Below are 16,167 nucleotides of genomic sequence, written 5' to 3'. Positions count from 1 at the left end.
GCTATCCATACACAGAATGAGAGAGGTGGCACTGTGCAGCTCCCCATACTCACAGAATGACAGAGGTGGCACTGTGCAGCTACCCATACTCACAGAATGAGAGAGGTGGCACTGTGCAGCTACCCATACACACAGAATGAGAGAGGTAGCACTGTACAGCTACCCATACACACAGAATGAGAGGTGGCACTGTGCAGCTACCCATACACACAGAATGAGAGAGGTGGCACTGTGCAGCTACCCATACACACAGAATGAGAGAGGTGGCAGTATGTAGCTAACATAATGAGAGAGGTGGTACTATGCAGCTACCCATACACACATAATGAGAGAGATGGTACTGTGCAGCTACCCATACACACATAATGAGAGAGGTGGCACTGTGCAGCTACCCATGCACACATAATGAGAAAAGAGGCACTGTGCAGCTAGCCATACACACATACTGAGAGAAGTGGTACTATGTAGCTATCCATACACACAGAATGAGAGAGGTGGCACTATGTAGCTATCCATACACACAGAATGAGAGGTGTCACTGTGCAGCTACCCATACTCACAGAATGAGAGAGGTGGCACTGTGCAGCTACCCATACTCACAGAATGAGAGAGGTGGCACTGTGCAGCTACCCATACTCACAGAATGAGAGAGGTGGCACTGTGCAGCTACCCATACACACATAATGAGAGGTGGCACTGTGCAGCTACCCATACACACAGAATGAGAGAGGTGGTACTGTGCAGCTACCCATACACACAGAATGAGAGAGGTGGCACTGTGCAGCTACCCATACACACAGAATGAGAGAGGTGGCACTGTGCAGCTACCCATACACACAGAATGAGAGAGGTGGCAGTATGTAGCTAACATAATGAGAGAGGTGGTACTGTGCAGCTACCCATACACACATAATGAGAGAGGTGGTACTGTGCAGCTACCCATACACACATAATGAGAGAGGTGGCACTGTGCAGCTACCCATGCACACATAATGAGAGAAGTGGTACTGTGCAGCTAGCCACACACACATACTGAGAGAAGTGGTACTATGTAGCTATCCATACACACAGAATGAGAGAGGTGGCACTATGTAGCTATCCATACACACAGAATGAGAGAGGTGGCACTGTGCAGCTACCCATACACACATAATGAGAGAGGTGGCACTGTGCAGCTACCCATACACACAATGAGAGAGGTGACACTGTGCAGCTACCCATACTCACAGAATGAGAGAGGTGGAACTATGTAGCTACCCATACACACAGAATGAGAGAGGTGGCACTGTGTAGCTACCCGTACACACATAATGAGAGAGGTGGAACTATGTAGCTATCCATACACACAGAATGAGAGAGGTGGAACTATGTAGCTACCCATACACACATAATGAGAGAGGTGGCACTGTGCAACTACCCGTACACACAGAATGAGAGATGTGGCACTGTGCAGCTACCCGTACACACATAATGAGAGAGGTGGCACTGTGCAGCTACCCGTACACACATAATGAGAGAGGTGGCACTGTGCAGCTACCCGTACACACATAATGAGAGAGGTGGCACTGTGCAGCTACCCATACACACATAATGAGAGAGGTGGCACTGGGCAACTACCCGTACACACAGAATGAGAGATGTGGCACTGTGCAGCTACCCGTACACACATAATGAGAGAGGTGGCACTGTGCAGCTACCCATACACACATAATGAGAGAGGTGGCACTATGTAGCTATCCATACACACAGAATGAGAGAGGTGGCACTGTGCAACTACCCGTACACACATAATGAGAGAGGTGTCACTGTGCAGCTACCCGTACACACATAATGAGAGAGGTGGCACTGTGCAGCTACCCATGCACACATAACGAGAGAGGTGGCACTATGTAGCTATCCATACACACAGAATGAGAGAGGTGTCACTGTGAAGCTACCCGTACACACATAATGAGAGAGGTGGCACTGTGCAGCTACCCATGCACACATAACGAGAGAGGTGGCACTATGTAGCTATCCATACACACAGAATGAGAGAGGTGTCACTGTGAAGCTACCCGTACACACATAATGAGAGAGGTGGCACTGTGCAGCTACCCATGCACACAGAATGAGAGAGGTGGCACTGTGCAGCTACCCATACACACATAATGAGAGAGGTGGCACTATGTAGCTATCCATACACACATAATGAGAGAGGTGGCACTATGTAGCTATCCATACACACAGAATGAGAGAGGTGGCACTGTGCAGCTACCCATACACACATAATGAGAGGTGGCACTATGTAGCTATCCATACATACAGAATGAGAGAGGTGGCACTGTGCAGCTACCCATACACACATAATGAGAGAGGTGGCACTGTGCAGCTATCCATACATATATAATGAGAGAGGTGGCACTGTGCAGCTACCCATACACACATAATGAGAGAGGTGGCACTGTGCAGCTACCCATACACACATAATGAGAGAGGTGGCACTGTGCAGCTACCCATGCACACATAATGAGAGAAGTGGCACTGTTCAGCTACCCATAAACACACAATGAGAGAAGTGGTACTGTGCAGCTACCCATACAGACAGAAGAAAGAGGTGGCACTGTGCAGTTACTCATATACACGAGAAGCGTTAATGTGCAGCTACCCATGCACACAAGAGAAGTGGTACTGTGTAGCTACCCATATACACAGGAGACGTGATACTGTGCAGCTACCCATGTGCACATAATAAGAGAAGTGGTACTGTGCAGCTACCTATATACATATGAAAAGTTGTACTGTGCAGCTACCCATACACACAAGAGAAGTGGTACTGTGCAGCTACCTATATACTTACGAGAAGCGGTAATGTGCAGCTACCCATTTACAAAAGAGAAGTGATACTGCGAAGCTACTCATACACACAAGAAACATGTTACTGTGCAGCTACCCATGTGCACATAAGAGAAGTGGTACTGTGCAGCTACCAATATACATACGAGAAATGGTACTGTGCAGCAACCCATATACATACGAGAAGTGGCACTGTGCAGCTAACCATATACATACAAGAAGCGGTACTGTGCAGCTAGCCATACACACAAGAGACGTGGTACTGTGCAGCTAGCCATACACACAAGAGACGTGGTACTGTGCAGCTACTCATGTGCACATAATAAGTAAACTGGTACTGTGCAGCAACTCATATACATACGAGAAGTGGTACTGTGCAGCTACCCATACACATACGAGAAGTGGTACTGTGCAGCTACCCATATACATAAAAGAAGTGGTACTGTGCAGCTAGCCATACACACAAGAAACATGGTACTGTGCAGCTACTCATGTGCACATAATAAGTAAACTGGTACTGTGCAGCAACTCATATACATACGAGAAGTGGTACTGTGCAGCAACTCGTATACATACGAGAAGTGGTACTGTGCAGCTACCCATATACATACGAGAAGTGGTACTGTGCAGCTACCCATACACACAAGACACGTGGTACTGTGCAGCTACCCATATACATACGAGAAGTGGTACTGTGCAGCTGCCCATATACATAAAAGAAGTTGTACTGTGCAGCTACCCATACACACAAGAGACGTGGTACTGTGCAGCTACCCATATACATACGAGAAGTGGTACTGTGCAGCTGTCCATATACATAAAAGAAGCAGTACTGTGCAGCTAGCCATACACACAAGAGACGTGGTACTGTGCAGCTACTCATGTGCACATAATAAGTAAAGTGGTACTGTGCAGCAACTCATATACATACGAGAAGTGGTACTGTGCAGCTACCCATATACATATGAGAAGTGGTACTGTGCAGCTACCCATATACATACGAGAAGTGGTACTGTGCAGCTACCCATATACATACGAGAAGTGGTACTGTGCAGCTACCCATATACATAAGAGACATGGTACTGTGCAGCTACCCATATACATACGATAAGCGATACTGTGCAGCTGCCCGTATACATAAAAGAAGCAGTACTGTGCAGCTAGCCATATACATAAAAGAAGCAGTACTGTGCAGCTAGCCATACACACAAGAGACGTGGTACTGTGCAGCTACTCGTGCACATAATAAGTAAAGTGGTACTGTGCAGCAACTCATATACATAAGAGAAGTGGTACTGTGCAGCTACCCATATACATACGATAAGCGGTACTGTGCAGCTACCCATATACATACGATAAGCGATACTGTGCAGCTACCCATATACACGAGACATGGGGTCTTTCCGACCCGTTCGTACGCTGCTTTTTTCGCAGCCGTGCGAACGGGTCTGGAATGCACGTGCGCAGCAGGCGCAATGCGCAGGCGAGTCGCTGCCCAGCGACGGGGAACGCCGGACAGCGACTGAATTAAAGAAGAAACCGATCTCTGCCACGATCGCAATGTGATTGACAGGAGGAAGGCGTTCCGGGGTGGCAACTGACCGTTTTCTGGGAGTGGTAGGAAAAACGCAGGCGTGTCCAGGCGTTTGCCTGATGTCAATTCCGGGACCTGACCGGTTGATGTGATCGCAACGGGTAAGTCCAGACCTACTTAGAAACTGCACAAAATGTTTTTGCATAGCTCGGCTGCACATGCGATCGCAGCCTTGCTGTGCAAAAATACACTCCCCCATGGGCGGCGTCTAATTGATCGCACGTGCTGCAAAAAGTGGCAGCGTGCGATCAACTCGGAATGAGGGCCATGGTACTGTGCAGCTACCCATGTGCACATAATAAGAGAAGTGGTACTGTGCAATTAGCCATACATACAGAATACGAGAAGTAGTACTGTGCAGCTACCCATACACACTCTATGTAATTATAATCAACACTAATTTATAGCATACCACGCAGCGCTGTACATTGACGGGATCACAATACAAATAAATGATTAAGGAGGTCCTGAGACAGAGTAATGCAGTACATTATAATGTCACGTGGGTGACCCCGGGGAGCCAGAGTAATGCAGTACATTATAATGTCATGTGGGTGACTCCGGGGAGCCAGATTCTGCCACTGTAATTGGTGGAATGCGATGACCCCCCCTCCCCAGACCATGATAATGGACCCAATACACGACAATTGCAGGAATGGGAGACGGAAGCTGGAGATCAGGAAGCTGCTTCCTTTCCTCTCCAGGACACAGTGCGTTGAGCCCCTGCACTCGCACTCTAATGCGACACTCACGCACTCTGTAAGGCGGCACACCCGCACTCTGTAAGGCGGCACACCCGCACTCTGTAAGGCGGCACACCCGCACTCTGTAAGGCGGCACACCCGCACTCTGTAAGGCGGCGCTCTGCAATACGGCACTCGCGCTCTGCAATACGGCACTCGCGCTCTGCAATACGGCACTCGCGCTCTGCAATACGGCACTCGCGCTCTGCAATACGGCACTCGCGCTCTGCAATACGGCACTCGCGCTCTGCAATACGGCACTCACATTCACATGTACACTTGGAAGTGGAAACAGAAACAAGGAACCAACTTCTAAAGGGTTTTACCACCCCAGAGTTATTGCTGCTGTATGTAACACGTGTTCTGGCCCCAATGCCAACATACTGCCCCCTCTGAGGCTTCTGGATGCCACCTGTGCCCTGACCGAGAGTTTTGCTGCATGGGGACGCTAGCCCCGTGTCTGTTGTGCGCTTGGTCCCAATGCTAACGTACTGCCCCCTCTGAGGCCTCTGGATGCCACCTGCGCCCCGACCGATCTGTTCATTTTAGGTTTAGGCTAAAATATGCTAAACCCGGCATGTCAACAGCTCAGTATATCAACATATTCCATGTCACCCCAACGCCCATTCTGAATGCCGACGTGACGCCCCTGGTTATTGTTACTAATAACATTTATATCTGACTGTATGAAGGAAACTATGTGGAGCGGCATAAGGACGGGTTCTCCGCTGTTGCCGGGCGCAGTGACATTACGGAGCATGATATGGCTGCAGGACCTGGCAAGAACGTAAACCCTACAGGATCCCAGAAGCCGGGAGAAAAGGTTATGAGCGGGGAGATAATTAGCGTGAGCTGCGTGGCACCACTGTGCTCTCCTAACTCCAATGGTGAAACAGGTTCTGCAATGATTGGCGCACGCTGGCTGCACGTGCGGCTTATCCCATTCCCAGGACGTATGGGATTACTGGAGAGGTGGGTAACACTCGGTGCCTTACAACAACTGATCTGGCACAACGATATTGGCGCATCCCTCTCACAAGAGAAAGCAAGGGCGGGATGTGTGTCTTCCGTACATGTCGGCCTCTTCCCATCCAAGGCCCTCCCGCTATTACTTATAAGAGGCTCCGCAGTGTCAGGCAGTGGGTGACGTAAAACGGGCATACATGGAAGACAAAATAAGTGCCCTGTTTGCAAGAGCTTACAATCTAGCAGAAAAAGGCAGACGAGGGACAAGAGCCGCATGCAGACACCATGTGCTGCAGGACACAGAGAAATGCGTGGCACACCATATGCTGCAGGACACAGAGAAATGCGTGGCACACCATATGCTGCAGGACACAGAGAAATGCGTGGCACACCATATGCTGCAGGACACAGAGAAGTGCGTAAGTGCAGAACACAGACGTGTACACACAATAAGGTGCAGGATATGGAGAAATGCGTAGCACAAAAAGTTGCAGGATACGGAAAAATGCATAACACACAATAAGGTGCAGGATACGGAGAAATACATAACACAATAAGGTGCAGGATACGGAGAAATGAGTAGCACACAATAAGGTGCAGGATATGGAGAAATGCGTAGCACACAATAAGGTGCAGGATATGGAGAAATGTGTTGCACATAAGATGCAGGACATGAAGAAATGTGTAGCCCACAATACAATGCAGGACACAGTAATGCGTAAGTGCAGAACACAGATGTGTAGCACACAATAAGGTGCAGGATACGGAGAAATGCGTAGCACACAATAAGGTGCAGGATATGGAGAAATGTGTTGCACATAAGATGCAGGACATGAAGAAATGTGTAGCCCACAATACAATGCAGGACACAGTAATGCGTAAGTGCAGAACACAGATGTGTAGCACACAATAAGGTGCAGGATACGGAGAAATGCGTAGCACACAATAAAATGCAGGACACAGAGAAATGCGTAAGTGCAGAACACAGATATATGTAGCACACAATAAAATGCAGGACACAGAGAAATGCGTAAGTGCAGAACACAGATATATGAAGCACACAATAAAATGCAGGACGCAGAGAAATGCGTAAGTGCAGAACACAGATATATGTAGCACACAATAAAATGCAGGACGCAGAGAAATGTGCAGCACTTGATAAAGTAGAAAGATTTTGTTTGTTTTGTTCAGGGGACTAATCATGTGGACAAATAACCCATCAGGTAACTGCCCCTTAGCACAGCACATTTATTACCCCCAAGTCCACTGCCTTAACCCCCCTGCACATCAGAGGGAACACTGGGAATTGCATCCAGCATACAGAGGGAGAGCGCTGTGACACAGGACACCATACGGGGGGCAGGAGGAATTGGGGCTTATTTTTGGCTTCTCAGGTTGGCCACAATCTAACCTTTTCCTCTGGATTCTAGTTTTGCCTCCAGGCTCTGGGGCCTGACACCGGACGGACGCTGCGGCCCATGGCTCTCTGTGGTTTGTACACCTCTACGGAGCATGTCTGGCACGTTCTCTCTACATAACTGGCGATCTGAAGAGTCAGAGCTATAAGGAGGTTAAGTGTGAGGTTGAAGGACTGTCTGGTATGTGGAGAGCTGATATCAGACACTTAGGAGCAGACACACACACATCCCCATCACCCCTAGTGACACCCAGGACACATTCCAGTACCCTGTGTACACCTCTGATGGTTCCTGCCTCACACAGCCCAGGAACGGCTTAACCCTGTCACTGCCTGATGCCTCCGTCCTTCTATGTCCCCATTCTTAGGGTCTAGAATTATCTCTACCCCTAACAGTGGGGTCCGGTGGTATCACCAGGGAACATTCCCATCTTCTCCGCAGAACCATGACCGGGACAGCAGCTGGCACACGACCAACCCTTCCACCGCCAACATCCACATAAGCCAACGACTCTGTGTGTATCCATTGTGGCTGGTCCGGGGGAGCGGTGCTGCACCCCGGGGTGCCGGCTCCTGCAGCCGCACAGAGCAGAACAGGCCGACGTGTTTCTCCTGACATAGATCCCCTGAGCGATTGTGCGGCCCGAGTAAACACGGGTCTGAAAGAGGCACTTTGTCCCAGTCCTCACCCCAACGGGTCACCCGGCTCTGCAAGAGGAATGTTCTTCAAAAGACATGTCATGGCTGCGCCACAGCAGAGATAACGCAGCCGATATAACCTACAGTAAATACGCCTCAATATCAGCCTGTGTTTCTGAGAGGGGGGGACATCTGCGCATATAACGCGCCCCTTGTGCCGACCTATACAGCAAACGATTACAACATTTATATTATAACAAAGGATTAAAATAAAGGATTACACAAAACACAATTAGGGGCATTTATAGGTTATCTAAAAAATATATATATATATAATTGTACCTTTAGCACCAGGTTTACAAAGCATGCCTTTCATAGACTACAACAGAACAGCACCCCTAGTGGACATATTATGCATGACACCAAAACTACAACTTGTTCATTTCAATGCAGCAGGAGTTATATAGTGGGAGGAGCAGGGTCCCCAGCAGCACAGAGTATATCAGGAGAGGAGTGATGTGTCAGTGAGGACAGGGCTGCATGTGATAGGGGCAGTTACATGATGTGAGGAGGTGAATGGAGGCAGCAGGAAGCCACAGACTGAGAGTTATATAGTGGGAGGAGCAGGGTCCCCAGCAGCACAGAGTATATCAGGAGAGGAGTGATGTGTCAGTGAGGACAGGGCTGCATGTGACAGGGGCAGTGACATGATGTGAGGAGGGGAATGGAGGCAGCAGGAAGTCACAGACTGAGAGTTATATAGTGGGAGGAGCAGGGTCCCCAGCAGCACAGAGTATATCAGGAGATGAGTGATGTGTCAGTGAGGACAGGGCTGCATGTGACAGGGGCAGTGACATGATGTGAGGAGTGGAATGGAGGCAGCAGGAAACCACAGACTGAGAGTTATATAGTGGGAGGAGCAGTGTCCCCCAGCAGCACAGAGTATATCAGGAGATGAGGGATGTGTCAGTGAGGACAGGGCTGCATGTGACAGGGGCAGTGACATGATGTGAGGAGGGGAATGGAGGCAGCAGGAAGCCACAGACTGAGAGTTATATAGTAGGAGGAGCAGGGTCCTCCAGCAGCACAGAGTATATCAGGAGATGAGTGATGTGTCAGTGAGGACAGGGCTGCATGTGACAGGGGCAGTGACATGATGTGAGGAGGGGAATGGAGGCAGCAGGAAGCCACAGACTGAGAGTTATATAGTGGGAGGAGCAGGGTCCCCAGCAGCACAGAGTATATCAGGAGATGAGGGATGTGTCAGTGAGGACAGGGCTGCATGTGACAGGGGCAGTGACATGATGTGAGGAGGGGAATGGAGGCAGCAGGAAGCCACAGACTGAGAGTTATATAGTGGGAGGAGCAGGGTCCCCAGCAGCACAGAGTATATCAGGAGATGAGGGATGTGTCAGTGAGGACAGGGCTGCATGTGACAGGGGCAGTGACATGATGTGAGGAGGGGAATGGAGGCAGCAGGAAGCCACAGACTGAGAGTTATATAGTGGGAGGAGCAGGGTCCCCAGCAGCACAGAGTATATCAGGAGATGAGTGATGTGTCAGTGAGGACAGGGCTGCATGTGACAGGGGCAGTGACATGTGAGGAGGGGAATGGAGGCAGCAGGAAGCCACAGACTGAGTTATATAGTGGGAGGAGCAGGGTCCCCAGCAGCACAGAGTATATCAGGAGATGAGTGATGTGATAGTGAGGACAGGGCTGCATGTGACAGGGGCAGTGACATGATGTGAGGAGGGGAAAGGAGGCAGCAGGAAGCCACAGACTTAGAGTTATATAGTGGGAGGAGCAGGGTCCCCAGCAGCACAGAGTATATCAGGAGATGTGTGATGTGTCAGTGAGGACAGAGCTGCATGTGACAGGGGCAGTGACATGATGTGAGGAGGGGAATGGAGGCAGCAGGAAGCCACAGACTGAGAGTTATATAGTGGGAGGAGCAGGGTCCCCAGCAGCACAGAGTGTATCAGGAGATGAGTGATGTGTCAGTGAGGACAGGGCTGCATGTGACAGGGGCAGTGACATGATGTGAGGAGGGGAATGGAGGCAGCAGGAAGCCACAGACAGAGTTATATAGTGGGAGGAGCAGGGTCCCCAGCAGCACAGAGTATATCAGGAGATGAGTGATGTGTCAGTGAGAACAGGGCTGCATGTGACAGGGGCAGTGACATGATGTGAGGAGAGGAATGGAGGCAGCAGGAAGCCACAGACTGAGAGTTATATAGTGGGAGGAGCGGGTTCCCCAGTAGCACTAAGTTGTGATGAGAGGCTCCACACATACTTAAGCAGGAAGATTGTGAAGTCAGACACAACTGTATAAAATGTATTACCAGTTATTTATATGATGCACAGTCCCTGCCCCACTTGCGCATACACGTTATATTTTCTACCACACTGACAAATACAGAAGTGTTGATTTATTCGGAATCCAGTTCATCTATGTGTAAAGAGCTTTGCAGGAAAACCCACCCAGACACGAGGATAACATACAAACCGCACAGACTGGGTCCTGGTCAAATGATACTCGTTACCCTAACGCTGCGAGGCAGCCATATTGCTAATGGGTATAGGAAACAAAGTTAAATAAATCCACTTGTTTTATACTCATTAAATAATGGCAAATAAATTCCAGAATTAAAACTTGTGAAGTAAGAAGCCTACACCCAACCACGCAAAGAAATACACTGGGTAAAAAACTACTAACAGGACAAAAAGCTTAAACAGTAAAGCTGAACTTTTGTTATTTCCATGCAAACTTGATGCAATATCCTGCACGGCCATCAACCCAAACCAAGAAGCAAGACAGTAACATTGTCACTCCACATGTTACACTGCTGCAGAGGAATGCACGAGAGACGGCCATTCTCCTCACCAGCACCGGGTATTGTCAGCAAATACTGTGCACGGGGTTACTTTCTCCCAACTACTTATATGTAGCCATTGTGCCCCCCTCTTATTTGCCCTGGACATACACTGCCATCTCAATGATAGAACGTAATTGGTTGGAAAACAGACTAGTGGTTTGCTTGCTTACAGACAAATCACATCTATTACAGTGTGTTCCACTAGCATATCATTTACACCCACTGGGAGCGATTGTAGACCTCATCTAAGTCTATTATTATTATCCTACATTTATATGGGATCCGTAGCGCCCGAGTCTTTATACAATATTTATTTGGAATTTTGAAAAGAAGTTTCTTGCCGTTTTAAAATAAGTGATTCCAATCCTTTCTTCATACTTCAGCAATATTAACATGAGAAGTCTGATAACAGGCAGTTGGATTATTGGGAAGGGAATTCAAACAATGGCAACTGTACTGCTGAATGGTAACTGCAAGCAAAATTATTAGCGATGTTGAGGAAGCTAAGTCACAAAGCCATGTAATAAGAAAATTATATATATATATATATATACATACACACATACATACATACACTTTCATGTGTTAATATTCACAATAAACTACAAATAAGCACATAGGGATAAATTATTGGTACAAAGACACAGTACGAGACAGAGTGCAGCGCAGGAGCGTGCGGCGGAGTCACAGCGCAGGAGAGCACGGCGGAGTCACAGGGCAGGAGAGCGCGGCAGAGTCACAGGGCAGGAGAGCGCGGCAGAGTCACAGGGCAGGAGAGCGCGGCAGAGTCACAGGGCAGGAGAGCGCGGCAGAGTCACAGGGCAGGAGAGCGCGGCAGAGTCACAGGGCAGGAGAGCGCGGCAGAGTCACAGGGCAGGAGAGCGCGGCAGAGTCACAGGGCAGGAGAGCGCGGCAGAGTCACAGGGCAGGAGAGCGCGGCAGAGTCACAGGGCAGGAGAGCGCGGCAGAGTCACAGCGCAGGAGCGTGCGGCGGAGTCACAGCGCAGGAGAGCGCGGCAGAGTCACAGGGCAGGAGAGCGCGGCAGAGTCACAGGGCAGGAGAGCGCGGCAGAGTCACAGGGCAGGAGAGCGCGGCAGAGTCACAGGGCAGGAGAGCGCGGCAGAGTCACAGGGCAGGAGAGCGCGGCAGAGTCACAGGGCAGGAGAGCGCGGCAGAGTCACAGGGCAGGAGAGCGCGGCAGAGTCACAGGGCAGGAGAGCGCGGCAGAGTCACAGGGCAGGAGAGCGCGGCAGAGTCACAGGGCAGGAGAGCGCGGCAGAGTCACAGCGCAGGAGAGCGCGGCAGAGTCACAGCGCAGGAGAGCGCGGCAGAGTCACAGCGCAGGAGAGCGCGGCGGAGTCACAGCGCAGGAGAGCGCGGCGGAGTCACAGCGCAGGAGAGCGCAGCGGAGTCACAGCGCAGGAGCATATGGCTGAGTTGGCAAATTGCAGATTATGGAGAAAGTTTGCAGATACATTTATTTACAGATTTGAAAGACAAAATACGATCGGACGATGTTACCTAGGAGCAGTGGCGTAAGTTCGTCACAGTCGCACGGAGGCAAGATAAATATTGGTGCCCCCCTATTTCCTATACTAAGGTGTGTGTGTGTGTGTGTGTGTGTGTGTGTGTGTGTGTGTGTGTGTGTGTGTGTGTGTGTGTGTGTGTGTGTGTGTAGTGTTCTGAAAAAAAATTATATACTGTATCTATACATTAAATTGTCTTTTATTTTAAATCACACATTTCTTAGCAGTCATACCCAGGATTAGAACCCGTGACCTGTTACACTGGCAGTAGACACTTTACTGATGGAGTTACTTGCTCCTGTAGAGGAAGCATGAGAATTCTAACTATATGAAGTTACGTGTAATTGTCAGAGAAGTATCTTCATATAGTTATAATTCTCATATTTCCTATACAGGAGCAAACAGCTTCATCAGTAAGGTGTCTGCTTCCAGTGTAATAGGTCGTGGTTTCTAATCCTGGGTGTGACACTTGTAAAATGTGTATAGTCAGTATAGTAAAGAGGGTGTGATTTGTAAGGTGCAGGGACCAGTGAGGAAGTCGGCCACTGAAAAGACAGCGGCAGCTACCAATTAACTTAATTAAATGGTGTCACAGAATGGGAGGAGAGGTGCCCCCCTTCAGAGCAGGAGCCCGGCGGCAGATGACTCCGTTGCCTCCCAGAGTTCTGCCTCTGCCTAGGAGCTTTTATGGGTATAGAACGGGTTAATGGGTACAACCAGGACTCCATTAACCAGTAACAGACTGCAGCATAACCCAATCCCGCAACAAACGCAGCACAGACATGTCCCCATAAACACTGTGTAACTGGGTGTAAGACCAAATAAACAGGAATGAGTCAACTTAACAGATTATTATCTATCCATAGAAGAAGAGCTAGCACTTTATTCCCTACAATTAATATCTACAAGCTGTCACGCAAAACTAACAGCAGTCGGTCCTCAGACCTTTGAATGGTAAATTATAAATGCAAGACAAAGGTGTGGCTGCTTATTCCAGTATTGTTATCTTACTGGTCTGAGCATGCTGTCCTGCAGCCTTTCCCTACACAGACAGTATCCTCCTCAGTCATCTTCTGTGCTTTTCAGCTGTGTCTTTCTATCATTAGGCAGTGTTGTGTATTTTGGTTGGATATAGTTTCAGAAAGCAGAGAGTCGTATCCCAGATCAACACACAACTCCGCAATTAATATTTAAAAACCAGGTTGAGAAGCACAGAAAAAAGAGGGGCCTATTTGTTAAACTCAAAATTGTGGTCAATCTCAGCAGAAGTCCCTATAGCTTTATACAGAGACTGCGATATAGCCTCAGATACCAAACTGCTTATAGCAAATGCCATCTTTACCACGTACTCCTCACAGGGACGTGCGGTTAACGGAGCCCGTATCCCGGCGAGAGAATGTCGATAAGTTGCCCTGATAAAAACGTTTCTTACTGCCGCCGTATGTGATTATATTGTGCCCTGATATTGCATATACAGTATATATACTGCTGAATCAACATTTTCGTAGGACAATGAAAACTTTGGAGAGAGCGTATCAACCAATCATTGACTTATAACCATGTTACAGGCTGTATTTGAAAAATACAGAAGCTGATTGGTTGGTGCTTTATCCAAGATTTGATACACCTCTCCCATGCACACCTATAAAGCAATAGTTCAGATGCTGCACTACAGCTTGACGCCAGAGAAACAGAGAGAGATAACCGCTGGGCGGACGTCTGGGCCTCATTAACCTAATTGTACACACACGGGGGTAGTAACAACGGCTGGATTATATATTATATCAATGCAATAGGATCCGGCTGCACATTTATATATATATGCATGGAGCAAAGCTTTTGCAACCCCCCCAACCCCTTCCCTGTAAGCATTATCAGGGTCCCTGGCTGTGGCGGGGCAGGAACAAGGGCACATTCAGTGCAGGGAGCTGCGTCACTTCTCCCCCATACGTAATACTGCTGTAATTTGGGTAAGGGACAAAGGTTTGCTAAATGCCGACACAAAGAGCTGCCGGCTGAGGTGCGGGGCGGCCAGAAGTTCCCTTCTCAGCTGAAGCTTTACCACAGAGTGCGGCTCAGCACCCCCATCTCCTCGCCAATCATTAAATGTCCCTCAAGGTCTATAAAAGTTGGGGCAACATGTGTCCCAGATTAACTGGGAGGCTCTGGAAAGGGGAACCTGTGGAGACGGAGTGAGGAGAGGAAGCGGAGGGTGGGACCTGGGAGGAGGGGGAAGGAGAGGAACACACTAATGTGCAGATTGAAAAATCCCTTTTATTGGAGCTGACATCTCCGCAAGGCTCCGGCTATTACAAATCAAACCCTGACGAGAGGAGGAAGGGAGGGGAAAAGAGAAAAGTTATCTGCGAGTGCGGTCTGCTGGGCCACAGTGGTTTCCTATAGCAACCTCTCCGCTCCTAGGCACAGCATCTACATGACCCAATGTCACTGGTATTTTATATAAATAAAGGATATTAATAATAACCACGTATGTTCCGAGGACATCACAAGACCGCCGCTCCAGAAACTTTATAATAGTCAATGACACGGTTGTACCCTGGGGATCAGTACTAAATGCCGCCGGACGGAATCCCGGCGGTCGAAATACCGACGCCGGAATCCCGACCACACAATCCCGACAGGGGTGGCGAGCGGAACGCAGCCCCTTGCGGGCTCGCTTCGCTCGCCACGCTACGGGCACGGTGCCTCGCTACGCTCGGCACACTATTATATTCTCCCTCTATGGGTGTCGTGGACACCCACGGAGGGAGAATATGTCGGGATTGTGGCGGTCGGGATTCCGGCGTCGGTATTTCGACCACCGGGATTCCGGCCGGCGGCATATTGACCGCATCCCGTACCCTGCGACGTAAGAGTTTGTGGGTCGCCGCTGGTCTTAGATGAGGGAGAGAGGTAGCATCAATGTCACATGGCATAGTGCCGCCACAACCTACTGTGTGGGGTGGAGAGCGGTTTTAGGGGGAGATGTACTAAGCAGTGGAAAGTGTGGAGAAGTGAGCCAGTGTAGAAGTTGCCCAATGGCAACCAATCAGCACTGAGGTAACACTTATAATCTGCATACTATAAAATTATTCAGAGCAGCTGATTGGTTGCCATGGGCAACTTCTCCACTGGCTCACTTCTCTACTCTTTTTACTGCTTCATGAATAGAGGTATATTTATAATTAGAGTGGCGTTGGCTATGTTGCTCAATGTACGTAATGTGTGTGGTTGCTGAGTGTTTTATGTGGGGTATTGTGATATGCGGAGGGGTAAAGCGGAGGAGGGGCTAAGCTGAACAGCACATAGCTGAGTCACTGGAACAGGAAGTTCCGCCTCTGCGGAGCAGGTGATGTCAGGCTGGAAAAGCTATGAGGTAATCGACCCCTCTGTGCCAATGGAATACAATTACAGTTACCAGAATTCCTGCATTTGTCTGTTGTCAGCCATCCAGCTGGATACTTTATGTGTATATCATTATAGATTGTAAGTAAACAGAGGGCAATCTCCAATGAGTCAGTCTATAGAAGGACATTATACGTTATCAATTAAAAAAAATGCTGAACCAA

The 16,167-nt window shown here is 49.0% G+C and overlaps 1 protein-coding gene across 2 annotated transcripts in view; it reads right to left on the bottom strand.

The window, feature by feature from the left end:
- Nucleotides 1-16,167, bottom strand: part of WNT5B (Wnt family member 5B) — a 140,144-nt gene that overhangs the window by 110,583 nt on the left and 13,394 nt on the right. The window contains exon 1 of one of the 2 annotated variants that reach the window (XM_063929243.1): nt 7,550-7,572. The exons of the other annotated variant lie outside the window; for it this stretch is intronic. The gene's annotated coding sequence lies outside the window, so the exon portion shown is untranslated. Of the gene's footprint in view, nt 1-7,549; nt 7,573-16,167 lie in introns of those variants that run through there. 2 annotated transcript variants of the gene reach the window in all.

Source organism: Pseudophryne corroboree, chromosome 6 (assembly GCF_028390025.1).
Source record: "Pseudophryne corroboree isolate aPseCor3 chromosome 6, aPseCor3.hap2, whole genome shotgun sequence".
NCBI classification, from domain to species: Eukaryota; Metazoa; Chordata; class Amphibia; order Anura; family Myobatrachidae; genus Pseudophryne; species Pseudophryne corroboree.
This window is presented reverse-complemented; position numbering and strand designations above follow the sequence as displayed.